The following is a 26,431-nucleotide window of genomic DNA, read 5'->3' as shown; positions in this document are numbered from 1 at the left end:
ACTCGCACGGCCCTCCACATTCTAGGGTCCATCAAGGCTGACAGAAATCGAGTGTTTTCTTAATGCACTTCCTGTCCCCTTTCCCTTCTCTCTGTCCTCCTTGTCTGCTTCCTTTGTTCCTATTCTTGTCAAGCTCTTTTCTAACCTGTATGTCCAATGCCGGGCTTTTTAAGGTCATAAGAAATCAGTCTATTGGCCCTGACGGACAACTCGAGGATTCTGCTCGGATTCAGAGTCTAACAGGCGAGTACCCAGCCAATCCAGCCAATGCTTCTGCGGCTCAGAGGTCATTCTGCTTATTGTCATGTTTTGCTGTGTAGACAACTCAAGAGCCAGGACAAATGATCATACGAACACTCGGGAGAAATGCGATTAATGAAATCTGGGCTAAGATACGTGAATATATATGCTTAGTGGTATACTTCGTACATGAAACGCCAATCTTCTTCAACATAAAAGGAAATGTGAAAATCTGGACTTCTGTGGCTGTTAAATTACCCTTGAAAGAAAATAATATATTAAAATCTCCCAGAGGTTCTTTAATGACATAACTCATTCATACTTATTAAATTCACTATTTGCCTTCCCTCTGATTCAAATGTAACAGAAAAAAATTGGTGATTTACTTTTCAAAAGGTCAGAATAATTTTAATTGCTTTTTAGAATATGATGATCTTAGCTCAATCAAGTGGCATTAATTCTGTCTCTCTGTGCAACTGATTTCATAACCCTTTCAGCCTGCAAGTGCAGAAAGTAGTTCAGTGCCTTTGAAGATGTGGAACCAGACCCCTTTGGTCCCGGGGATGACCTGATTAGGGTGATTAAAGCTCTCCAGAGGCCTTCGCCATTTTGCCTCAGAGCAGTCACTATACAGCTTCCCAGAGTGCTCAGATGTGCCTGGCCTAGTTTCCCAACCTCAGACTAGAGCCACATTGCTTAGTGACACAGGATTCCTGTTCTGTTGTTTTGTTTTATTACACTCTATTTGTGGTGGAGAAAGCAAACCATCGCTTCAAAGAAAGAAGCATCTTGTCTCCCTGGACTGATTTTCTTTCTGGTGCTTTGGAACACCTGTTCCTACCCCGGTCTCCTAACTGTGACGGTCTTCTTTGCCATCTGCATTCTGTCGTATCACTTCTTTGAAACAGTTTAAATCACTAAGTTTGGATCATATCATTTGAATATTATGCCCCTAAATTTTATAATTTGAAGTCCTAACCCTTGGAGGCCCAGACTATGACTGCATTGGCAAGTAGGACCTTTAAAGGTAACTACACTATTACGGGAACCAGAGAGATGGCTCGGCGGATAAGGATTCTTCTTGGCAAGCCCAATGAGCTGAGTTTAATCCCCTGGATGCACATGGGGGAAGGAAAGCAACCACATTGTCCTCTGACCTCCATGTGCCTGCTATGACCTGTGTGCCTCCTCCCCACACAAAACAAACATGAAAAAAGAAAAGAAAACTAAAGGTAACTAAGACAAAATGAAGTCATCTAGCTTGCTCTAACCCAATATAACCAGTGTTTTCAGATGAAGATATCGTGACACAGATATGAGTCCACAGGCCTCAGAAAGTTTGCCAACAACTTGATCTTTGGCTTGCAGCCTCCAGACTTGTGGGAAAATCAATTTGTGTCGCTTAAGCTAAGAACCTGTGGCTCTTGGTTCTAACAGTCCAACCAACTAGTACACATCACTTTGCCACTTTGTAAGGAGATGGGTTCTATATGCTGGTAAAGAGTATGCCTACGTGGAAGAATTATTTGGAGACTAAGAAAACATGAAGTTCTAGGTTGCTCTACATAAAGCATTGTACAAAAAAAATCAAAGTTTAAAGATGGTACGTCATTATGACGTATCCCCTAAGCGGGTCTCCATAGAGTAATAAGTGTACTACAAAAATGATGAAATTTATATTCTGTTTAGAAAACAACCTTCCTCGTAGATTTCTAAAAGTTTACACATGTTCTAAAATTGTGTTCTTTGCTTCGGCAATGAAATCACAGTCAACTGGCTTAAAGTCAATATGTCCAATTAAGGCTAAAATGTCCTCATTTTGGGCATCTTGATTATTTCCATCTTTTTCTAAATTGAATTAAGTTGATGAACCCAAGCTACTTATCACTAAAATCAGCACTCTTGTGCTTTCGTTTTCCATTCCACGAATTTTATCAAGTAAATTCAGAAATGCAATAAAACTCAAATGATTGCAAAAAAACCCAACTCTATAAAGATTAACAGAGAGGGCGCTGCCAGAACTGGACTCACAGCTGAGAAACACTACCAGATGGAAAACATCCATTTGTTATTGCATGTCTAAAGGTCTAAATTCAGCCCGGGAGAGACAATTAGGAAGGTCAAATCTATGAGTCCGACTTGTTTACAAGCAAATAATGACTCTTCCTTAGCTGAGTTCCTCATTCTGGGTGAGTAGTAACTACCATTCCCTCCCACGTTGTTTTCATGTCTTCAGTGATGTCCACTGCTAAGGATACTCTGACTGTGACATAGACATAAATGTCACAAAGGCTCTCAGTCTATCCAACAAGACTCAACAAATACTGACTTTATACAGGCACAGGACTAGTCACAGCAATGTGAAAATGAGCATCCCCAAGCCACTTGCTCAGCTCATACTCCAAAGAATCACATGAGCAGGTCAACCCCAGGGCGTGGAAACAATCTATGTCGATATCTAGATAAAGAAGTCCAGAGTCCCCAGCCATCATCAGCTATATACCTTCTAGCATAAGAACAGAGCCAAGAAGACTGAAGCCTGAAGAGTCATAAAGGTCATAGTGTCCCTCTTCCCTCACAGTGTGATGGGAAGTTCTTCTGTGACCCTCTTGTTTGTGGTACATATGTCCAGAAGTGGCCATTGAGAAGGAATAATCCACCACAACCATTCTGGATTAGGATATATGTCCCCGCATACATACCAGGTGTCATTTAAACTTGACAGGTGTCATGAGCCTTGGTGTCTTTCCTTAAAAATGGGAGTAAGAATAACAATTCTAAGGAATGAAGGGCTGAAGTAACAGAAGTGTTTTGTGTTTGACCTAATATTCTAAATATTTCTGCTACACTCTGCACAGCTTCCAAGATTGACCTTAACTAGGTTGAGTGGGGAATGAAGACAGGACAGACACACAGACACACATAAAGAAAAGCTGAGATCAGGGGTATTGTGCTTGCTCTGATGGGGGACACCAACTGCAACAGCAACCTAGTACCTCGGCGCATGTTTTTTTTATACATCTGAATGGGGGAGTGTAGCCTCCTGGATAAGAAGATTGGCTTATGGTAAACTGATGAACAAGGAGGCGCATTTTGCTAATCTTGGTAGGAAGTCTCTGTAGAGGAGCCGACTCAGGCTGCAGTCATCCCCCAGGAGGAAGCTGTGGTTGATGATTTCTGAACTGAGTAGTCAATCATTTGTAAACACTTGGACTTACACCAGAAGATGGGTGGTTTGGCCATGTCTCTGAGCCTCGCCCTGTGAAGGTTTGGCCACTCCCATGGGTCTGAGGCATTGGAGTCCTTGACACACCATGCCCAAGTCAACAACTCACATTCAATCGGGACTTAATCCACCCCTTACACATTGAACTCGGGACTTCTTCCACTCCCCCCATACTCCAGGAAAAGAAAACGGCAGGTTCACCTTCATATTATTGCTCAGTACAAATGCTATGTAGATAATACAACACATGATACATTGGTGCCACGCTGCTATAAAGGTCCCCTTGTTAGTTCCAGGGGAGGATTGTGCACTAGTATTTCAGAGAGCAAAAACTACAGCCTTGAGGGACTCCCCTTGGGGTTACTATCCTAAGTTTCAAACATTTAAAGACAAAAATCCTTGGTGACAATATAAACCAGTGCTCAACACAGAATGCCCTACCAGCCAAGTTAGCATCACCTCTAGACAGGCATTGCTATTGAAACCTTCCTAACTTAATGTCCGTGGACTAGTAAATCTGAACATCTGAAACAGAAGCAAACATCCTAGGTTTCTCTGTATAATTCTGCTCACCTTTTACAAGTTAAGATGGTCAAGGGTAGATATATTTTTGCTAGTATGCTATAACCACATAATTATAACCCCCTTTTTACTGCTCTGAGGAGCCATATTTCTGACAGTGCCAGAGCAAACGAAGCAACTTTATTTTTAAACTACCATTGTTCTAGTCCCCTTGTCCCACAAACCATAATGAGACACATACAGAATGTCTAATTTTAGATTCCTTCTACTACCAGGATATTTTCTTCCAGAAAGAAAAAATAAACATTAATCGCACCCCCTGATGACAATGTGGAGGAGCACAGACAATAAACACACTTCAGTCGTCCTGTGACTTTGTCCCAGAAGCCACCACACATGCAGTGGCCTGTGAAGCTGCTGTGCATTTCTCACGACCCTCTCAAACAGATGGATCTGGTTTAAATGACTTAGAGAAGCCAAGAGACATTTCTCAGGCACCACAGCGCTTGCAATCTGAGTTACTATTTTTCTTAACTCAGAATTTTGACAGGAGTCAAACCCTCTGAGAATCTACACGGAGAAATCTCTGAGAGTAATTAAAGTCAACTGAGAGGTGACCCCGAAATCTCAGGGTAAAGAATATGAAGGTGAGAAACACAACACGGGTCAACTTTTAAGGCATTCTTGACTCTTGACAATGAAGTCTATAATTTCACGTCCCATTTTTAACTTCCATAAGTGTGGAAAGGTCCTATTCACTGGGAAATTATATGCATATACACTTTTAAATTTTATATACCTGTCTATGTCAGATAGAAAGATTAGAGGCTATGAAACCATCGTTAGTCCATTGATAAGGCACAAGTAAGTTTCCAGGCACGTAAAAATAAAATTCAAGGGGAAAATTATTAGTAAGAGAATTCAATTCTTCCTTCCCTTTGGTTTCTTAAACTAGTATACAGGGTCACTCTCTTCTCTGGGGCCTCTAGAATATTCACACGCTTGCACCTATGAGAATTTTTCAAATGCACATCGTCTTTAGAGATTCTCATGTCATCCCAGAACATCATCAGAGCGAATCATTCATGGACCACGGGCTCTGCTGGGCAAAGTTCACCTGATTCTTTTTAGATATGCTTTGAAGAAGGCCCCTGTACGCCCGCCCCTGAAGTAACAAGCTGAGCTTGAGGGAGACTGAGGGACTCACTCTGCACCTTGGGGTGCTGTTGTGGACTGAACAAGAGGAGGCTCTGTTGGGATGTCCAGACCCCTTGAGACAGAACCCATCAGGTTTCAGGCTTCCCACCACCACTCCAGCCCTTAGAAACACCACAGTTATAACTCATCTTTTAATTGCAGGGAAAAGGGGGGGGGGGAACCAGGAAACAGAACCTCTGACCTTCTAATGCTGTGGGTTTGGGAAGGTTGCCAAGCTGCCCAAGGAGCCATGAAGAAAATAAGGATAGTCCCTCCAAAGAAATCTCTTTCATTGGGGAAAAAAGGAGGTTATAAAAAGTGTGTTCTCCTGTTCCCAACCTCCAGAGGGCTAGAGTGATTTTCCTCCAGGATGACAACCATCATGGAACTGATCAAACTGCAAATTTCCCCTGGGCCCCTGGCAATCATAGAAACACCTTTGCAGTTTGTTTACATTAACCTTAAAGCTACCTCTGGTCTAAATACTAATTCTAGCTCTTCACCTGACCTTCCCTTTATATATATTCATATATCCTCAAGCACTGTTTTCAACACTTCTACATTAGCTTGTAAATTATGTATGTGTTCTAATAGACCAAATTCCCGTGTAATCCACAGGTAAAGCAAATAATTATTTCGTTTATTGGGGACTGTCGTTAGCACCCGATATGGCTGTTGGTATATCTTAATTTTGATAGCTTTCTTTGCTCTGTGGGTTTTGTTCACTGGATTCAAGTTATTTTTTCTTTGTTCAGTCAACAAATATTTACCGAGTGTCTACCCATGTGCCAGGGTACACGTGGGGCTCCCCGCAAAAGTGGCTTACACACTGCATCTGCTTTCAGGAAGGACAGGCAATTGTCATGCCATATACAAAGATGCATGCAGGCTATCTGCCCAGAGGACAAGGACAAAGGACAGGATGGTATAGACGCCCATAACAAGGACTGAGTCAACAGAGAACGTATGCACAAGACCTCAATGGAAGTGGCTTCTTTCAAACTTGGGAAATGCTGATGTGTCTAGAACTCTGAGAACAGAAGGAACTGACCTTGGAGCAGACAGGTAAGCCACGACAAGGTCCATGTCTTAGAAACATTGATGGGGATACTCAATGGCTTGCTCACAGTCATCTGGACAATAAAGACGAGTATGATACTAATAAAGTCAAAAGTGAAACAGCTTGTACCCCAAATTCCATGCTAAAGGAAAGTCTGAAATAGCCGTTACTTTAATGCTTTCACATAGAGGTTGCCATCAAAATGTAAAAGTCCTCTTAAATACTTCTAAGCTTATTATCACATTCCCTAGTTGACAGATAAGAAAATGGATGCTAACAGGACATAGAAAAATTATGTTAGTTGACAGAAACGTGTAGAAACAGGGGAGAGAAATTTGTCTAGCCAGTGGAAGTCTTGGGTTGTCTCCATAAAGTGTGCCCTGTGTCTGCTCAAGGGATCTCTCAAAGTCATTTCAGGGCTGGGTACAGGGGGACATCAGCAGATAGACACCTTTCTGTCAAATCGTCCTTGAGCTCCACTCTTGAGGCATGTAATTGACAGCGGAGGAGAATGCACCAGGCAGACTTTATAAATTATTCTAATAAGCAGAAGTCCATTGCCTAGATTATCCATGCGCATGCATAGTTAACCTTGGATGTTTACAAGGGGGAGAAAACAAATCAGCCTTCACCACAGAGAGGCAATTTGAAATTTGTAACACTCAAGGTCTAGGCATAAGATGTAGGTGACCCTTCTGTTTACATGCTCTGACTTCAAAAAGATATCGTTTCCAGGTAGACTTGAATGGTCTCATTTCTCTCTTCAATGGAGGAAGGGAAAAAGGGAGACAGTGTTTTTTAAATGTTTCTGAGTCAGCAAGGTGGCTCAGTGAGTCAAGAAGCTTGCTGCCAAGCCTGGTGAACTGAGTTCAATCCCTAGGACCCACATGATGGAAAGGAAGAACCTTGACACCACACACACACACACACACACACACACACACACACACACACACATGCATGAACGCACGCACGCATGCATGCACGCATACATACACTGATGCACAAGCATATGCACATACAAACACACAAAAATGATTTTTTTCAAAAAGAAATGTTTTTTTCACATAGACACTGAACTTTACTTTGTTTCCCTCTACCAAAAAAAGAACTTTTATTGAAATAATATTTTCTTGATAGTACATGAGAGGGAGATCTGATGTGGGGGTGTACAGAGAGAGGGACTTTCCACTGAAATTCACTTGTCTCTAGATTCTAAGCGACCTTCTCAATTCCTTGGGAGAGTTCTAGAAATGCCCTCAGATGGGCTGCCATGAACAGAACCCAGACACCTTGCTGTGGAGTGTTTTCCTCCTATCCAAAACATCCTAGCCTTAGTAGAGTGACTTCCTGGGCATCCGGGATTAGGACCATAAAACCAAATGGGGTCTCTATATTCTTGCCCCTAGAATTCACTTGAGCTGTTTCTCACACCCTCCACCATGACAATCTACTTTGTTACATTCTCTGTCTTTTCTCTGTGCACCTCAGCTGATGCTCTTGGCTGATAATTCATTTCTCTCCTTCACAACCCCTTCTAGAGCTCCATGCTGCTATGGCCTCAGTTCAGACAAATTCAGGCAGTATGATTTCAGGTGTCCACTCTTTTCTCTGAATTCTACTATGTTCTTTGTAACCTGCCTAACGACCTCTGTCCTGGTTTGGCACGGCTGTTTCTGCCACTCCATTGACTGCTGTCAGAGCTGTGGGTTTGCTACCCATAGTTCAAGCAGTCACGACTCTAATAAGATTTGATGAGGAATGCCACATGGAGAGTCATGTGGCTCTGTGATATGGCCACCTGGATTCAAATCCAAGCTCTGATACTTGCCAGTCTAGGGACTTAGGACTAAATTAATTCCTTAACATTTCTTTGTAAAAGGAAGGTATTTATAATATCCTATTTCCTTGATTTGTTGTGATATTGTGGTTAATATTGATTATTGATCGACTAGATTGGGAGAACCCCAGGAGGTGTGTTAAGTACACTTTTGGGTGTGTCTTGAGGGCATTTTCAGAGATAATTAGGTCATGAGAGCCCTTACCTAGTCAATAGTCTGCTTGCTGATAGATTCAGAATTGGGATAGATTACTGAGAAGTGGTAGATGGTGGGAAGGTAGCCGTGATGTCTCTTTGAAGAGCATATCTTGGCCCCTGATCCTAGCCTTTTCCTGATATTCTCTCTGCCTCCTGGCTACCATGAGGTGGGCAGGCTCTGCCGGCAACTCTCGTCACTATGATGCGTCAGGCTCAAAGCCGTGGATCCAGCAGACCGTGGACTGAACCCCCTTGAACTGAGAGCCAAAGCCAGTGCTTCCTCCTCCCTCAGTTGATGTTCTCAGACATTTCATCAGGACGACGGAAATTCTAGCAAATGTAGGAAATCAGTAGCCGAGAATTGGGGTTGATGCTGTGATTCTTCACAACAGTGTGGTCCAAACATCTTTGAAATGAGTCTTAAAGATGAACTTGGGGAGATTTGGGCATGTGAGCTAGAAAAATCCCTGGAATGCTGTAAGCTTAGCTTGATAGGCAATTCTTGCAGAACTCAGAAGATGAAAATGTTGACAGGATATAGACGTAAGGAGGGGTGCCTCTAAGGGTTCTGGTGTGAATGAAGACTCTATTGAGAATCTTACTACGGGCCATGCTGAATTCTGAACTGCAGCAAAGAACTTGGCTATATTTCATTCATCCTCCCAAGGCTTTTTTGGGGTTAAAGGTGACAAACTAAAGATATAGCAAAGGAAATCTCAAGGCAGACCAGGATTGGGTATTTGCATGGCCATTGCTAGCTGCTTTTAGTCAGGTTTAATTGATAATGGGAACAAAAACAGAGCAGAAAGGTTTCTAAATCTTGCAGCTTGAACAGAAAAGTCAAAATCAAGTTGGGTCTAAAGGACAATGTGGTTTCTGAAGAGATTAGCATCATTAACAAAAAAGTCTCATTCTTTGGGATAACCAGAAATGAGTTGGTGTGTCAGTAGTAAACAAAGACCCCACCCACATGCAGCCTCAAAGGCAGAAAAGCATAAACTCATTTAAAAGACACCCTTGAGAAGAGAGCCCCATTGGTACCCTGCTGGCATAAGACTACCCAGGAAGTTGTTTCTTTGTGATTTACTTCACCACGTTCAACTGCTTAGGAACCCAGAGGCCATAACAGCCATAGTCCAAGTGGGGGCAGGGTAGTGCTCAAGGTAGTGGCTGGTCCATGGGATGCTTGCTTTAGAGAACGCAGAATTCAGGAGTTATGGGTCATGGAGGTTTCTATTCAGGTGTCGATGGAAAACTTGGGAGACTAGGCAAAGAACATGGAGTAGGCCAGTGTCTGTGCTGGCTTCCCCTGAGTGGACGATGAATAAAACTACGACGGTGAGGTTGAAGCTGTAATGGAGACTCTGGATATTAGAAAGATCAGAAACACAGAACATGTATGGAGAAAGCCCTGGGCAATGAGAGGAGCCAGCCTTGGAGAGAGGCTGTGTGTTAAATGGTAAGACTGGGACAGAGGGGTTGCCTAAGCAGATCACAGCTCACACCATCATGTGCCCTGGATATCAATATGAAGTTAAAGGATTAAATGTCTTTGCCGCTGTTGGGTCTTACTGTTTTGTCTCCAATTCGCCTTCCTGTGCCTGTATGTCTTCTGTTTAGAGTGGGGTGCTTACTCTGCACCATCTTATATGAACTTGGAAGCATATAATTTTCTTTTATCCAGAGACTCCCAGTTAGGAGTTGATCTTAAGTCTCAGGAGAGATTCGAATGGCATAAGTTGATCTGGGAATGTGACATCACTGGTAAAGGGATCGCCTGGCATGGCCTGGGCTCTGTGCCAGCACTGCATTACCTGGGCATGGTAGTACATGCCTATACAGGAGGATTAGGTGTTCAAGGTCAGTCTTGGCTACATAATGGATTTGAGGCCAATGTAGGCCATATGAGGTGCTGTTTATGTATTTTTGGTCGTATGTAACACATATATATGACATATGTGTATGCTCATATATAACATATATATCATATTTACATGATATACTATATATATGACGTAAAGTCTAAGTTTTTTCAGGAAAGGGATATAGCCCTAAATTTGAAGGGGTATTGCTGCTCTAAACACCAAGTTTCCCACTTCTGGCAAGACTGCCCAGCATCAAGTATTTGTGAGAATGGGGCGCCTCACGCTCCTTTCTTCTTCTTCAAGGTGACCCAATTACCTCCCAAAGTCTGCACCCCCTTACTAATAACAATATATTGGTGGTTAGGATTGCAGTTGCATGAATTTGACATCCAACCGCAGCACATGGCACAGAAGACTTCTTACAATATGGCCCCAGATTACCTTTCAATCACACTGCTCGCAACTCTCTTAACAATTCTTTTAGAGTTTTTAGAGAATAATTAGTAATAGTCACCACACAAAATTAAGCAACTGGACACAATAACAATAACCTAAATGAAGCAATTGTTGACTTCGGGGGAAAGTTGTCCAAGAAAAAGACCTATTCATATTTCTTGGAATTAATCATAGGAATATTACTTGGCTCAAGTATGAATTTTTTTAAACAAAACTATTGTGCAAAAAAGCATTAGCGTAACAAGCCAACTATTCTGCTTACAATGTCTGCCCCTTGGCTTCTGGCTGGCATGTTGGCTTGCAGGCTAAGTTCTGAGCGATTTACGATGCCTAAACTGTACCACCAATATGGTTTGCCCTGAACACCTGTTTCTGGTTTAGAAGCCTAGAACTGCATGTATACTAAATAAATATACACAGCCTGTGTGGCCCCTGGAGAGAACTCTGGGAACTTGTGGCTGCCTCCTCTGAACTTCACTGGGAATTCCTTTCCCTGCTGCTGATCTGGCCATGCATCCTTTTGCTACTTAGCCAGGCACAGTGGTACTCACTTACAATCCCAGTACTCGGGAAGATGAGGCAAGAAGATCACCGTGAGTTCAATGCCGGTCTGGGGCTACCTCAAAACAAAAATCACGAGAAAGGAAAGAAAAAGGCAATGCTTAGCCAGAAAGCTATGGCTTGGCTGTGTTCACTAATGTTTATGTTTTGAAACCTTTAGCTCCAATGCAGTGGTTAGGAGGTGACACTTTAAGACCTGACTATGTGACAGAGCTCTGCTTGCATGGGTAGCTTAATACTGTTGTTTTGGGAGTAGGCTTCCCATATAACGCAAGTCCATCTTGTACTCTCCCGGCTCATGGTTCTCACTGCCTGCCAATACTGCTTTTGCTGCCCCCCCTACCTCCACCCTGCCCCTTTGCCTTCTCCCCTGGAATGACTGAGCACAAAGGCCTTCCCCTGGATTTGGGATTTCACAGCTCCAGCATTTCACGCCAGCAAATGTCTGTTCATTGTAAACCGCACAGACTCGGGCACCTTGTTACAGCGGCACAAGGCAGACGAAGACTCGTGAGCACCGTTATCGCGAGACTTGAAAAGCTTCCTGACAATCACCAAACCTGGAGGTGGAATGGGGCTGAGGCTGAGTTACCAAGTGTTTCTATTACTTAAAAAAAGATAAATCAAGAAACATAAGCGTGCTGTCTAGCAATGAACTATGAAGCAGCAGAAGAAATGACAGAAAGTAAAGGGAGATGACCTGAGACACAGACAGAGGGCAAGAAGGGTGAATCTGAAGATGGCTGTTTCTCTGTAGAAGCTGTGTGGTCATTTTGGAATGGTGTTGCATACTACTTTGATAAAAAAAAATTTTTTTAATGAATATACAAATCCTTGTCAGGAAATTTTCATTACCTTTCTGCTATTAATAGTGACTCTTGGTGAGAGACAGAATGCTTTTAACTTCATGGAATTAACCTTTAATTTTTTTTTTTTTTTGAGAATTTCACACAGGAGTACACTGTAATTATATCATTTCAACTCCTCCTTCTGAATCCCCCCATATCTTCCCAACTCCCTCTTGGATTCATGGCCTCTTCTTCTATAATTACTGTACACACATACACACGCACGCACGCGCGCGCGCGCGCGCACACACCCCCCACACACACACGCATGCATGCGCACATACACACACATAACTACCATCTATATATACACAAACCATTTTTCAATTTCATTTAGTGTTGCTCCTATGTACATGTGTTTAGGTCTGATACTTGGGGCTGGGTAACCTATCAGTGGACTGGTCAGAGTCTGTCAGAATCAGAGAACTGATTCTCTACCCTACAGCGCAAATACACCCAAAGTCAATTAACTACACATAGCTCTTCATTTAGGAATGGGGCCTTGTCCATCCATGTTAGGATGCCGACTGGTATGGTCTTGTTTAGGCAGCCATATTGTTGTGATTTCATGGGTGCAGCATGCCTTCTTAATTCTCTCTCTTTATGCATAGATTTTGGTACTTTATCTTCACGGCATAATGTTCTTATTTGGATGCCTTCCAGAAAACTGAGGATGAGTTCACCCCTTGCTCTAAATCACCCCACATTACCTCAGAAGAGCAAGAAACAAGAACAAATGAAGCTCATTGAAACCCACAGCCTTAGCAGAAACAGAGAGCAGAATATACCCAAATCTCAAATTCAGTTGAAAATTGAAAATGCAGCATCAAGTCTTAGGGGTCTCCCAGGCTCCCCCCACAAGCCTCAGCTGGGTGTAAGGCCTGATAACCTAGAACTGCAGAAGTGAGGAGAGAGGACCTAGGGGTGAGGTACAGCCTGGGCTAACCTCATCTCCAGAAAGAGACCACCCACCCAGCACATCAGAGAGTAACCAGGAGGGTTCAGGATGTGGAATTCTAGGTGGAAATGCTCAAAAACCACAGCTTCTGGGCAAGAAAAAAGGAAGAGTAATAAAAAAGCATAATTAATTATATTAATTTGCATATTTTAAAACATGCAAATAAGAGAAGCCAGATTTCTAACTGTCCAAGCATGCAAAAGGGAACGGCCTACATGAGCTGAAGGGTATGTGCCGTAATTAGAGACCTCATGTTTTTTTCTATAGCCAGATAGAAGGGAATAGAAAATGGCATGTGGGCTGAGTGTGTGAATACCCGATTCTGGAAGAGCCTAGAAGCAGACAGCCCTAGGAACAACAAACACTCCAGGTACTCACATATCAATTTCTACACTCTTTCTCCACTAAAAGAAGTCCGAGTTCTTTGGAGAAACGGCTGGCCCCAGAGCTGGAGAACTATGAATGTGGAATAGTTCTCAGCAGCTTTTGCTCACCTGGGAGTGAGGGAGTATTTAAGAACGGTAGGAGGGGCATGTCAAAATAACACAGGTGCAGAGTAAAGAAGGTGCCTCTGGCCAGATGTGGAATGATCTGAGCAAAAATAATGACACAATAGACTACAACAGACATTGCCGTGATGGGAAGGTCCTATCCTGCAGTAAAGCGCATCAGTGAACCTGGAAAGAGCAAAGAGAAGTTAGAACAGTATCACGTGGCAACCTTCACAATGATAAACTGGGTGCTATACATCATTGAAGGATCCTAAAACCAGTGAGTGAATTTTGTTGAAAAATAGATGTTTAGGTAAAAGTTCCCATACTAGCTCACCACAAGACACTAAACCTTTGTAGAAAGAAAAATGGTGGTTTTATATAGAAAACCCTGGTAGATGTGTGATGAAGTGTATCCTAGTAACGGGACAGACTGCCACGAGCAGAAAGACTCAGAAGAACACAGTGCGAAAACTCAATAATCCAGTCGCAAGGAAACAAACCTCAGAGCGTCCCAAACTGACAGCCATTCCATCAAGTTACACCAGGGTCAGAAAAGCAAAGAAGTCCTGAGAAGTTATGGCAGAGAAAAGAATACTAAAGATAACAGTGACTCCCATCATTACTGGGGCAACTGGCAAATCTGAATACGATCTGTATGTAGATTAGGGTTTCATGGGTGTTCATGACCTGCTTTCAGGCATTATTCTGTGGTTATGGACAACAAATGTGTCTTGAGGAAATACACACTGGCACACGTAGGGATAAAGACGCATCTGCAAATCATTTTCAAATGGTGCAAGAAATAGAGGCAGAGGGGGAGAGATGGAGGGAGACAGAGGGGGATGGAGGGAGATGGAGAGAATGAATTCTCACAATTGGAACGCACATGGGGAAGGACACAGGGGTCTTTGTCCTAGTCTTTCAACTTAGCTATAAAACTCAAATGACTGCAGAATTTAAGAAGCTTTGAATGAAGGGAAGTGGAAAAATCCTCATGTGGCGAGTGAAGAAACTAGAGATGAGCTTGAGTTCTGTTGGAGGTTGCGCAGGTAAGAGGCAGGCAAGCAAGGAGGAGAGTGTGACTCTGCCCCTTGTCCAGTCCCCACAGCATACTGCCTGCCCAATGACTCAGTCACATGTGAAATGCTCCAAACATGCGAATCTTTCTTTGTTCAGAGCTGAGGACTGAACCCAGGGCCTTGTGCTTGCTAGGCAAGCGCTCTATCGCTGAGCTAAATCCCCAACCCCCAAACATTCGAATCTTACAGAGGCAGAAGTCACATGGTTGACTGCCTAGAGGTGGGAGCTGAGGGTAGGGGGTCATAAAGTGCAGAGGTTATTTAAGGAGTAATTAAAAAGGATTCTAAAATTGATTACTATGCTAGCTGCAACTAAAAACCCATTGAATTACATACTTTAAGTGGGTCAGTTGTACAGTGTGTAAATTATATGTAGTGCAAATTGTATTTCAATAGAGTTATTCTTAATGGGCCCCAAAATTTACCAGTGAAATCTAAGCTCAAAACTTTAGTTTCTAAATGGCACTCTGGCTATAACTCTATTTTATTCACAAATAACTCCTCAAAAGTTAGGAACACTCTCCCTGACACCCCAGATAACAGCGAGGGCGGGGTAGTTGCTCATTAAAGCCCTAGCCTGCACTTGGTTGAGGCTTAAGACTAGCAAACCCAATTAGAGGGAGGATGATACACTGCTTGCCCAGAGGGTCAGCCCTACATGGAGAGCTCAACCTATTGAGGAGCTCAGGCTAGCACAGACTAAGGAGGGAAATGGACCATTTGCATTGGAAACAAAAGAACAAGGATCCAGAGGAGAGTGAACTTTCCCCTCTCCTCCTGGTCAATGCTTAGTGTTGGAAAGCACTGAAATGTCCAAGTCTGTCCTAAAAGAACTCTGACTTCCTCACGGTGTCTATTTCTGCACCATTCAAACACTGGCAAAGCAATTTTCAAACATCTGTCTGTTCTTCTCACTACAAATGCTTTCTCCCTAGATAGGTGGGAGACATCTTAAGTGGGGATTGAACCTTGGTGCTTTGTAGGGTAACAACTTGAATTAAACTAAAACAACCACTTAGAGTCTGGATTCTTAGAACCTGTTTCAGAAAAGGTCCACCCTTTTTAGTGTTAGGTAAAATTACCATGGAATTATGTGAAGTCTTTTCTAGATTGATATAGTATAGTCAGACTTTCTCTGTCCCTCCAGCCAGCTCCCAAATCACAACACGGAGACTTATTAATTATAAATGTTTGGCCAATAGCTTAGGCTTGTTTCTAGCTAGCTCCTATAACTTAAATTAACCCATCTATGTTCATCTATGTGCTGCCCAGGAACTCATTTACCTCATCTACATACTGTCCATTCTGCTTCCCTGCTTCCTCTGTCTCTGGCTGATGAGTGTTCTCTCTGCCCCCCAAATCCTGCCTAGCTATTGGTCACCTAGCTTTTCGTTAAACCAGTCACAGTGGCATATCTTTACACAGTGTAAGGGAATATTCCACAACAACATGGCAGTCTAATTTTTTTTTCTGAAATGAGATAAGATATTGGTCAAATAAACTACCAATAGGATCCAGTGTAACAGAAAAGATGGGGACCCATCCTCCAACAGACTTGTGTCTTGAAGCCAAGTTTTGATTGAGTCCTGTTTGATTTTTTCTTGCATTTCCTGCAGGCAAAGAACAGAGCATCCTGATTTTGACTCTCATCTCACACTCCATGAATGAAAAGCTTATGCCCAAGACGTGAACCTAAAAATACTAGAAGAATATAGTGGGTTGAAGGCTCCATGATGCTGATCTGGATAATGATTTGGAAATATTACCCAAAAGCATGGTTAATAAAAGAAAAAGTAGACAAACATACATCAAACAATTAATGGCCTCTGAACAACCAAGAAAACAAGCAATAAAGACAACCTAAAGAACAGAGAACCTGTAGAATGGAACAATGTGTGTATACATCATATATTTGAAGATGCTGCCAGTAGTAAGTGCCAGGAAGCCTGGGGGGAGAGAGGGCAGAGGCCTTTATGTAGTGTTTCCACATTCTTATTACCATCTGGGAAAGAATTTGGAGACATGCAAAGTGAGACATCTAGAGAGGTTTTATTACAAAATACAAGTACATACTCAGAGTAAGTGCAGACATCCCCAGAGGAAGTCATGCCCACTGGAGGTTTGGAAGACCATCTCTGGTCAGGCTAATAGGAGGAGTAAAGGCAGGGAACTTCTGAAATGGGTCAGGCATTTTCCCAGAATTGACACCTTGCCCTTTTCTCTCCTTATGTGGGGGTTTCAGATGTGTTGTGGGAACATGGTGGGAACAGCCAACTCTGCAAGACTAATGAGCTAGCCTCGGCTAATGAAGGTAAGGACAGTTAGCAGCCAGCCCTTGGCCCAGGTGGTTCTGATAGGCTTGTTTTTCACTGGTTAAGTGGTCACATGACATCCTTATGTCGCACAGCTCTGCCTCTGCGTCCCTGCCCTCCCCTCTTTCTTCAGGCTATCTAGCCTGCTCCATACTATCTCTGGATGTAAGGAGCTAGGAAAATGTAGGATTTACATCTCAGGATGTAAAGAGTTAGCATCCAAATTAGATGAGGAAGTCAGACAATGCAAGAGTAAGAAAAGCAAGAACATGATTAAAATCTGGAATTAAATAGACATCTCTCCAAAAGGTAAACAAATGGCCACAGGAAAATGAACAGCCCTGGGAAACACTAATCAATGGGACAGTGCCCTGTGCTTGTTAGAAGGCTATTATCAAAATGACAGAAGGGAATAGGCTTTGGTAGGGATGAGGGGAAAAAAGAGCCCTACATACTGTTAGAGAGGGTGTGTGTGTCAATTATTTTTCAGGAAAACTATATGGAGGTTCCTCAAGAACTAAAAGATAGAACTACCATATGATCCAGTAACCCCACTACAGGCTACAGATGCAGAGGAAATGAAAACAGCGTGCCAAAGCACTTCTGAATTTTCATTGCAGCGTTATTCATAATTGCCAGGAGATGGGACTAATCCGAGGGCCCGTGAGTTGATGAACAGACAAAGAAAAATGACAGCAAACACAATGGGATCATGTTCAACCTTGGCGAAAACTGGAATCCGTCCCTGTAAATGATTTGGAGGAACCTGGAGAACATTATGTTAAATGAAACAAGCAAGGAGCAGAGATGGATGATGACACATTCTCGACCATACGTGAAGATAAGAAAGTGAAATTCACAGAATCAGAGAGAAATGGTACTTTTCAGAGGCTAGGGGTGATAGGATTGGGAAGCTGTTGATCAGAAGACCCCAAGTCTATTTTGACAAGAGGAGTCATTTCAAAAGAGCTATTATTGATCATCATGGTGGTTACAGCTAATAGCCAAATATTATGAGCTTGAAAGTTGACAAGAGTGTATTTTAAGTGTTCATGTCACACAAAAATGCAAGTATGTGAGACAACATGCATGCTAAGTGCTGATTTGGGCATTCCGCAGTGTATCTGTGCATACATCAAAGCATCCTGCTATGTACCATAACTTCAATTTTTGTAATACACCAATGTACATCTGAATCCTGGCTTATTACATCCTGAGATTGTGTTGACGTTGGTAAGTTACCTGCTCTTTGTAAGACAGTCACCAAAGCTGCACAATCCAAATAGCAACATTTCATTTCCTACCTTTTAGAGTTATTTGGTAGATAGTGAGACACAGAACACACCCGGTACAGTGCCTGCTACATAGAAGACAACCATTTGTACCCTCCACCCTTGCTACTCATTGTTTCTCAAGAATTGTTTGAATTCTGTGATGCTTCCCCAAATTCATATGGCCAGTGGCAAAGGTGTAAACTCCTGAACCTGTTTCCCAATGTAAAAGAATTAAGAAAATATATGTGAAATAGTTTGTGAATTACACGCGGTGCTTTATTTACTGTGCCGGCCATGTAACTAATGATATTTGTGCTACAGTGTTCCAAACAGCACTGACCATTGTCACATTCTCATGAAGACAGACTACATTTTTTTCCTAATAAACACATATGTGCTCATGTGCACACGTGTACACACACACACACACACACACACACGAAGGTAATAATCACTAGGAAATGAAATGTTGTGTTCTCTGTTTGCTTGCTTGCTTGCTTGCTTGCTTGCAGAGACTCTCACTTAGTGCTCCTCCCTGTTGTTGGCAGTAATGAGCAATAGCTAAAAGTCAAACATTTGCAGGAACACAGATACAGAAACATTCCAATCCACAGACACACAGAAAGAAGATTCCAAATCCTAATGGCTTCTCTATGGGCAAAATATGAGATAACAGTACAAATATAGATAAGACCATCAGGGGAAAAAAAGGAAGGAAGGAAGGAAGGAAGGAAGGGAGGAAGGGAGGGAGGGAGGGAGGGAGGGAGGGAGGGAGGGAGGGAGGGAGGGAGGAAGAATAAGCATTCTGATCTGGATAACTGGGTTCCTGGAAATATGCATTTCCTCTGGTCAGTAGTGATGTTTTGAGGCTAGAGGAAAAAGTGTCAGATTTGAGAATCATCATCCAAAGCCTTGTTAAATAAAAACCACTGGATGCTACTCCCTCAGAATCCCAGACTCAGTAGGTTCAGGTGGGGTGCTGAGATCTGCCTTTCTAACAAGCTCCCAGGAGACACAGTCTGGAAGCCACGGTCTAGACACCGATGGGGATTTCTGTAATCATTCTCAGCTCCGTGGGGATGGCTAGGAAGACGGCAGTAGGATACTTCATTTTAAACATGAGCGTTCCTCTGAAGGGGAAGAAACAGGAAGCCAGAGGATCGAAATTGTGATCAAGAAACACCATGGTTTGCCAAAACATCTTTTCTGGAACCCATGGAGACCAGACTCTCTGCCCTCAGTGTCCTGCTGAAGCATCATTCAGAGTGTCCAACAGGTGGCCAGTTGGCCACCAGGAAAGCAGTGTAAGTGCAAAGGGAGTCACCTTGATCCCTGAGACCAGGCCCAGAGCTAGAGCCCTGAAGGGACATGCCCCAACTTCTGATGGAACGCCAAACCGAATCAGCCCTCTCTTTTGTCTGCTGTACTTTGAGCAGTATCTAGCATGGCCTGGCCCCTAAAAAGCAGCCCTGCCATCATAAGGAAGCACATTTATTAAGAATAACCAGTATTTACAAGGGCCAGCTGTGGAAGCCCGTTCTGGGGTTCCTCGTGGCTTTACCCAGCAGGTCCAAATAGAGGATGATCAGGACCACGGGCCTGAGTGCAGGTGTCTGAGATGGTCTGCACTTGGCTGTGCTGGGGGAGGAGGTCTTTTGCTCCACCCCTTGGCGTCTCTATAAAAACCCTGGACCAGAGACAGTCCGGGCCCGTTGGAATAGGTTCCAGGCCCTCTCGAGGCTATCCTTTATTTTCTATCTGTTTATCTCCACGAGATTCTCCGCTATAAATCCTTCTATCTAATATTTCCTGCTGCTCGCACTCAAGAAAACTCTGGGAAGCTGTGGGGGTGGTGGGTAAACGCCCCACAGAATGGCGCCGTGAACAGGGACTAAAGAAAAAAAAAAGGGACTAAAGAAAAAAAGGGACTAAAGAAAAAAAGGGACTAAAGAAAGGGGAAAAAAGGGACTAAAGAAAAAAGGGACAAAAAAAGGGGGGACTAAAGACAAATGAACAGGGACTTAAGACAAAGTAATAGGGACTAAAGATAAAGGAAAATAATAGTTTTATTACAGAGTTTTTGGTGAAAGTGCTGAGTCAGCCCTGCCAGTGGAAAGGCATGCCGGTGTTATGGAATATATATATTTTTATATATATTTTTTGGTGAGGCAGGGGTTTTATCCTCGAGAGAAAAGGAAAGCGGACTGGAAGGATGTCCGATGCTGCAGCGAAATTCTCTTCTGTCAAAATTTTCTATCTTCTATCCCTTTCTCAATTTCTATCTGTGATAAGTATAAGGTATAGGGTAGTAATATAGTGTAGGAAAAGCTTAGAAGTGTAAGATTGTGTAGGAATAAGTAAGGCAACTAGACAGAAAAACTCAATTTTCTAACTTTGGGGGCTTTGAAAGCAAACTGGGGGAAAAAATCTTTCTTTGGGCTTTACGGGTAGTAAAAAAGCTCTTCTTTGAGCTTATGGGGAAGAAAAAGTTTCCTATGGAAGCTTTTGACCTGGGGACAGCTGAAATGCTAAGTCCAAGCGGCAGGAGAAAGTAATTTCTCCCTGAGGCAAAAATGGGGGTGTAAGAAGTCAAAGTTTAAAGTTGGGGAGTTTTGGGAAAAGTTGGTCTCTCTCCTGGGGAAAAAAATCTTTCTCTTAAATTCTAAAGCTTTTCTTGAAAAATTTTGGGGGGAAAAATCTCTCTAAAAAGCCTTAATCTTTCTCAAAAGCTCTCTTAAACTTAAAAACTAAATTTGTCCTTCTGGGAGATGACAAAAATTAGAATCACCTGAAGATATTAGTATGGGGACCACCTGCGATTAGCTCTAAGGGAAAACAACTAAACCTCTTAAGACAGCAAAACCTCTAAGTTCTTTCAAGCTTTAAAAATCCTCCCTGCAATGCAGGAGGCAGGGACAAGTTTCTAAAAACCCCTTCTAAGCTCTGTCTCTTCAAGCTAGTAAAAGACAGTGGGTCAGAGTACCCTGAGGGAAATGCTTGGGGAGAGTAAGGGTGACGAGCTACAGAGAGCCCAAAAAAGGGCTGGAAACTTTACCAGAGAAAAGCAAAAAAGCCAAGCTTTTCTGTTACAGCTGAGCTGAGGCAGCAAAGGTTTTGAGTGAGCATTTCAGAATGAAAAGGTGCTCCTAATTGTCCAATGCAAAGAATCCCCTGAAGCAATGCAAACTGTTAGCATTGTATCCTCCCTTGTGACCGAAAACCCAGAGGCGACTGGCCAGCGTCTCTGAGTTGGAGTGCATTTCGGGGATACTAGGGTTCCTGCAGTTGTAAACTTCCTGGAGCACAGAGCTGAGGCAGGAAGGTGCAGGACCCAGGGGAAGATTGCTAATGAACAAACAAAGCTAAAGCCGGTGGGAACGGCACAGTTGTCCACTTTCCTACAAGTCCCAGGTTGATAGGTCCACAGCTACAAAAAGAAATCTGAGAAAAAGCTTTCCTATCAGAGAAAGGACCTTTCTGGGAAAACAGTAAAGCTGAACTGGGTCTGAAGCAGTCGTGCTGCCGAGTCAGAACGCTGTCTGGGGAAAGAGCCCGGCCAGGGCAGAACAGAACAATCCAGGAGTAAAACTTTCTTTTCTGTCAGAAAAAGCACCTCTTTGAGAAAAGCTTTGTTTCAACTGACTCCCTGAGATGAGGGAGTATAGCCCTGAGGGGTGATTGCCTCTGGCATAAGCTCTGTCCTTGAGCACCCAGACAAACAAACACAACCCACTGGGGGACTGGGCCAGGTGAAGGCCTGATGAGGCAAAGCACCTGTCCTAATGGGAGTTCAGAGATGGCAAAAACCTCCCTTGTTAGATTTTCAGTCTGTACGCAAACCACACAGACCCCCAAAACAGAAACGGACAAAAAGCCCCTACCTTCAGTAGCAGGGAAAACCGCCGCTCTAGTGTTGGAAACTGTTTCTGGGGTAGAGGGGATAAATTGAGACCAAACTGGGAACTGTCTGGGAAAAGATTCTGAAGAAACAGAGAAGGGACAAATACCTCCCCAGAAAATGCATGACCTGAAAAAGCTGGTAGAATTGGAGGCAGATTCGGGGGAGAAAGAAAGCCCCTACCTCCAAAGGCAGCTAGCAGAGGAACAGAGCTGCAGACAGATAGCTGAAGCTCTGCATCTGGGGGGGAGGAACAAGCAAAATGAGAATAAGATCAGTGGGAGAAAATCTCTGAAGGAGCTATGGAAAAGCTCTGTTGCAAATGATTTTGTTTTTCACTGACTGGCTAAGGCAAGCACAAGCCCCGAGGAAAGTTGCTGTCAGAAATGCCAGCCTCAATGCCGGCTAACGAGGCAGGTGTGGTTCTGATTCGGGGGCCAGTGTCTGATGAAGTTGAAACACCTGTTAAAGCCAGCTGAAGAGAGAATAGAAACCTCCCAATGTGCCATAGCTGAAAATGTAAAGTGCTTGTTCAAATCTCCCATTGCAAAAGCAAAAAAACTTTGTTCAAACCTCCTGGGCAAGAATTTGTAAGCAAGTCTGGTAAAAGAGAACCAGTTGACTCTCAGACCCAAAAAGAACTATGGGAAATGATATAAGGGACTGATATGGGACTGATATTATTATGGACTGATATAAGGGAAATGCATTCTGGGAAATGTAGTTTTTCCGCTAAAGATGGCGACATTGCCCTGAAACACTTTTGTCAGCTCCAATGACGTTCCTATAAAGGAACCAGAATGAAAGTGGCTCGATTAGTGCTTCTGAGGTTTAGTCACTGGTTTAATGCAAACAGTGAGGAAACAGAGTTCAGAGCTGTGCCACTTTTGGCTTTACTAGAAAATACCTTATCACCTAATAGCTGTACAGTATTGGCGAAGAGCTTTACCGAAGCTAAATATGGCAATTTCACCCTCAGTGTGAAGTTTTTCGGTAGAACGAACCAAAAGGACTGCTGTGATAGAAATGTTTGTTTGAATTGAAGTTCTTAGGGGAGCCATTATGAATTTGGGTGAAGGGACAGCCTCTAGTTAAAAACTATCTACTGCTGACAGTGCATCTCTGCCGGTCTGGAATGGCTGAGAGAAACTGGCAACTTTAGAGTGTGGCTTCGTCCCGAGAATGTTACAATCCCCTAACAACAAGTATCACAACTCTATAATAACACTCACTAAATCCCAGTGCTTTATAACAAAGCTAACTATAAACTGTAAACTTTAGAAATGATGTACACACTTCCTGTCTAGTTAAGAGAATCTTTATAATAGAGATAGTGATAATTAAGAGTAAGAAGTAGAAAAATGAAAATAAGATATGTGAGTTTGTAGAAATTCTGTCTTGTTATATCTGTGTTAAGAAATCTTTAGGTGTTTGCTAAGTTAGATATATGCTAATGTAGCCTATATAAGTTTGTAAAGTAGATCTATAGAGTTCTTTAAGAATATAAGCTTGTAAGAAGTATCTAAGGCAGTCTTAAGACATGTAGTAATAAGCTTGTAAGATGCTAGTTGTAAATGTAAGTTTAAATAAGAAATAAGATGGAATGAATATAAGTATATAAGAATTAATAGGAAATATATTTGCTAAAGTAGTTCTATAAAGTATAAATAAGTAGATGTTAATATGTTATATGTGAGTTTGTAAAAACGTGTAAATGTTGAATATGAGTCTAAATGCTTTGCAAGGCAAAAAAATGTTATATGTGAGTTTGTGAAAAAGTGTAAATGTTAAGTGTGAGTCTATTAATGTATATGGTGAAAACACCTGAGACACAGGAGATAGTGTCCTAGTAGACTGCAAAGTAGGCAGTCTGAATGATTTCAAAAGCTCCAGAAGCCGCTAAGGAGCTAAGAATGGCGGACGCCAGAACCAGCACAAGGCATCCGCACCTGAGATCCGTGGAATATCAACGCAGCACAGAAAAACCTGAGCTAACAGCAAAAACGGTGCGGTTTAAAAATCTTACTATAACTAAAAAGGTCTGTCTGTGAGAACAAAAGTTGCAGAGACGCTTGTTTGAACAAAAATTATTAACTGCAAAAAGTTTTGGTTAAAGTCTCTTCATATTTGGAAGTAAAAGCCTGATACCAGAATTTATTTCTTATTTAAACTTTTTGAACTTAAAATGAGATAAAATTACAAACATTTTGGTTATGGATTTCTTCAAATTTGGAAGACTTAGTACCAATATTTATCATTTGAATTTTGGTACTTAAATGAAATGAACAATAGAGATTTCATTGCAATGGGACAATTTTGAGCTTACTTATAGTAATGACCTAGGAACGGTTTTCTGGAATTGGGTTAAAAATGAAACTGTTTAAATGAAGAAATGTATTTCTACTTAGAATCAAGATGCAATTTTGTGTATGCGTATATTCTTTATTAACTGGAGATTTATGAATTGTTTTGTGGAACTGTTTATGTAAAAATGGAATTACTTATGGAACTGGTTTTGTGTTACAAATGGAACTGTTCAAACAGATAAGTTTGGGTTCCTCTAACTAGGTTTGAGACTTTGTTTAAAAAATTATAAAGAAAAGGAGGAGTTATGAGATTGAATTATGTTCGCAGAAACCTATTGATATTAATGCACCCTGGTTTTGTGGAGTTAAGAAAATGTTTAAGTTTGATGTGAATACATCGAAGTTTTTCCTATGTTCTGTTAACAAGAAAATTCAAATGAGTTAAAGTTGTAAGACGGAGAAAATTGTTAACTATATATAGCACCATATATGCTAATTCTAATGGTTCTGTTAAGAGTTTGCTTTGAGTTGTAAGATTGAGAGAATTGTGACTATGTATAGCAATATTTATGTTAACCTGTTAATGGTAATGATGAAGCTAAGGGATTCTTTAAGTTTGTAGTTGCCTTAAGAGTTTTGGTTTAGAAAGGGCTTGAGGCAGCTAAGACTGCTGTAGTCACCTTGGACCTAATTCAAAAGAGAAATGCCATCTATATCATCCTCTACTCCCATACTGGGAGGTGTAACAGCTATGGAGATTGCTGTAAGCCATTAATAGTTATTTTTTTATATATTAAGAAGGGGGGACCTGTGGAAGCCCGTTCTGGGGTTCCTCGTGGCTTTACCCAGCAGGTCCAAATAGAGGATGATCAGGACCACGGGCCTGAGTGCAGGTGTCTGAGATGGTCTGCACTTGGCTGTGCTGGGGGAGGAGGTCTTTTGCTCCACCCCTTGGCGTCTCTATAAAAACCCTGGACCAGAGACAGTCCGGGCCCGTTGGAATAGGTTCCAGGCCCTCTCGAGGCTATCCTTTATTTTCTATCTGTTTATCTCCACGAGATTCTCCGCTATAAATCCTTCTATCTAATATTTCCTGCTGCTCGCACTCAAGAAAACTCTGGGAAGCTGTGGGGGTGGTGGGTAAACGCCCCACAGCCAGCTATACGCCAGCTTTTACAAAAATCGTCCATCGACCAGTAAAATGGGACCTGCTGTGATTGTCCCTATTTTTTAGATTGGAATACTTAGGTTGAGGAACCAGCCTTCTGAGATGGGTCCAACCTTTTGACATTGTTCCATGACCTTCTCATCCATAATGTTCATTCTCACGAAATACACAATGAAATTGTATATATATATATATTTTTTTGTAAAAAATCTCATGTTTTAAGTAAGTTCATAATTTGGTGCTGGGTCACATTTGTTACCCTGGGATGCATGGAGTGTGGGTGGGAGACAGCTGTAGGGCCTAAATCGTCAAGCCAGGGACTAGCTGGCTGGGTTTCAAATGAAAGCATGCATACTTTTTATGCTGGGCTGTATGCAGGCAGATCAGGCAGCTGGGAAGAAGGAGCTTTTGTGGCGCTCTCTCATCTCTAAAACTTTAACTGGTCCTGAAGATTCTTTAGAAGTCAAACTGTTACGAGTGTGAGCCAAGCCACTTATCTGGGAAAAAAAAAAAAAAAACCATGATTCTCTCTGGTCACCATCTACTCCAAAATGACTAAGAAAGATACAAACCAAAGCATCTCCGTTCCCTCAGCCTTATGCACGGACAAGAATCTTCTTCGTCTGTAGATCAGATGCTGGCTTCAGCCCTAGCTGTCAGGTCCTCCCGCCTCCTGTCAGATGGAAGGATCTCGGCCCTTTTCTTAGTTGGAAGTAAAGAAAGCAAGCTGCTGAAGAAACCACTTCCCTGACCAAGCGTCTAAAGATTCACCCTAACTTCACAGCTCAGTCTACGTCACAGCCTCCAAGTCAAGCACAGGCTAAGCTGTCCCACGCATAAGGGACTGTGTCAGGGATGCTGGGTACTGTGGTTAACACCATGCAGCCAGAGAGCTCCTGGGACCCTTGTGTTCTGAAGCCAAGGCCCAC

Source organism: Peromyscus maniculatus, chromosome 18 (assembly GCF_049852395.1).
Source record: "Peromyscus maniculatus bairdii isolate BWxNUB_F1_BW_parent chromosome 18, HU_Pman_BW_mat_3.1, whole genome shotgun sequence".
Lineage (NCBI taxonomy): Eukaryota > Metazoa > Chordata > Mammalia > Rodentia > Cricetidae > Peromyscus > Peromyscus maniculatus.
The sequence above is the reverse complement of the archived record's forward strand: the minus strand, read 5'-3'. Positions refer to the sequence as shown.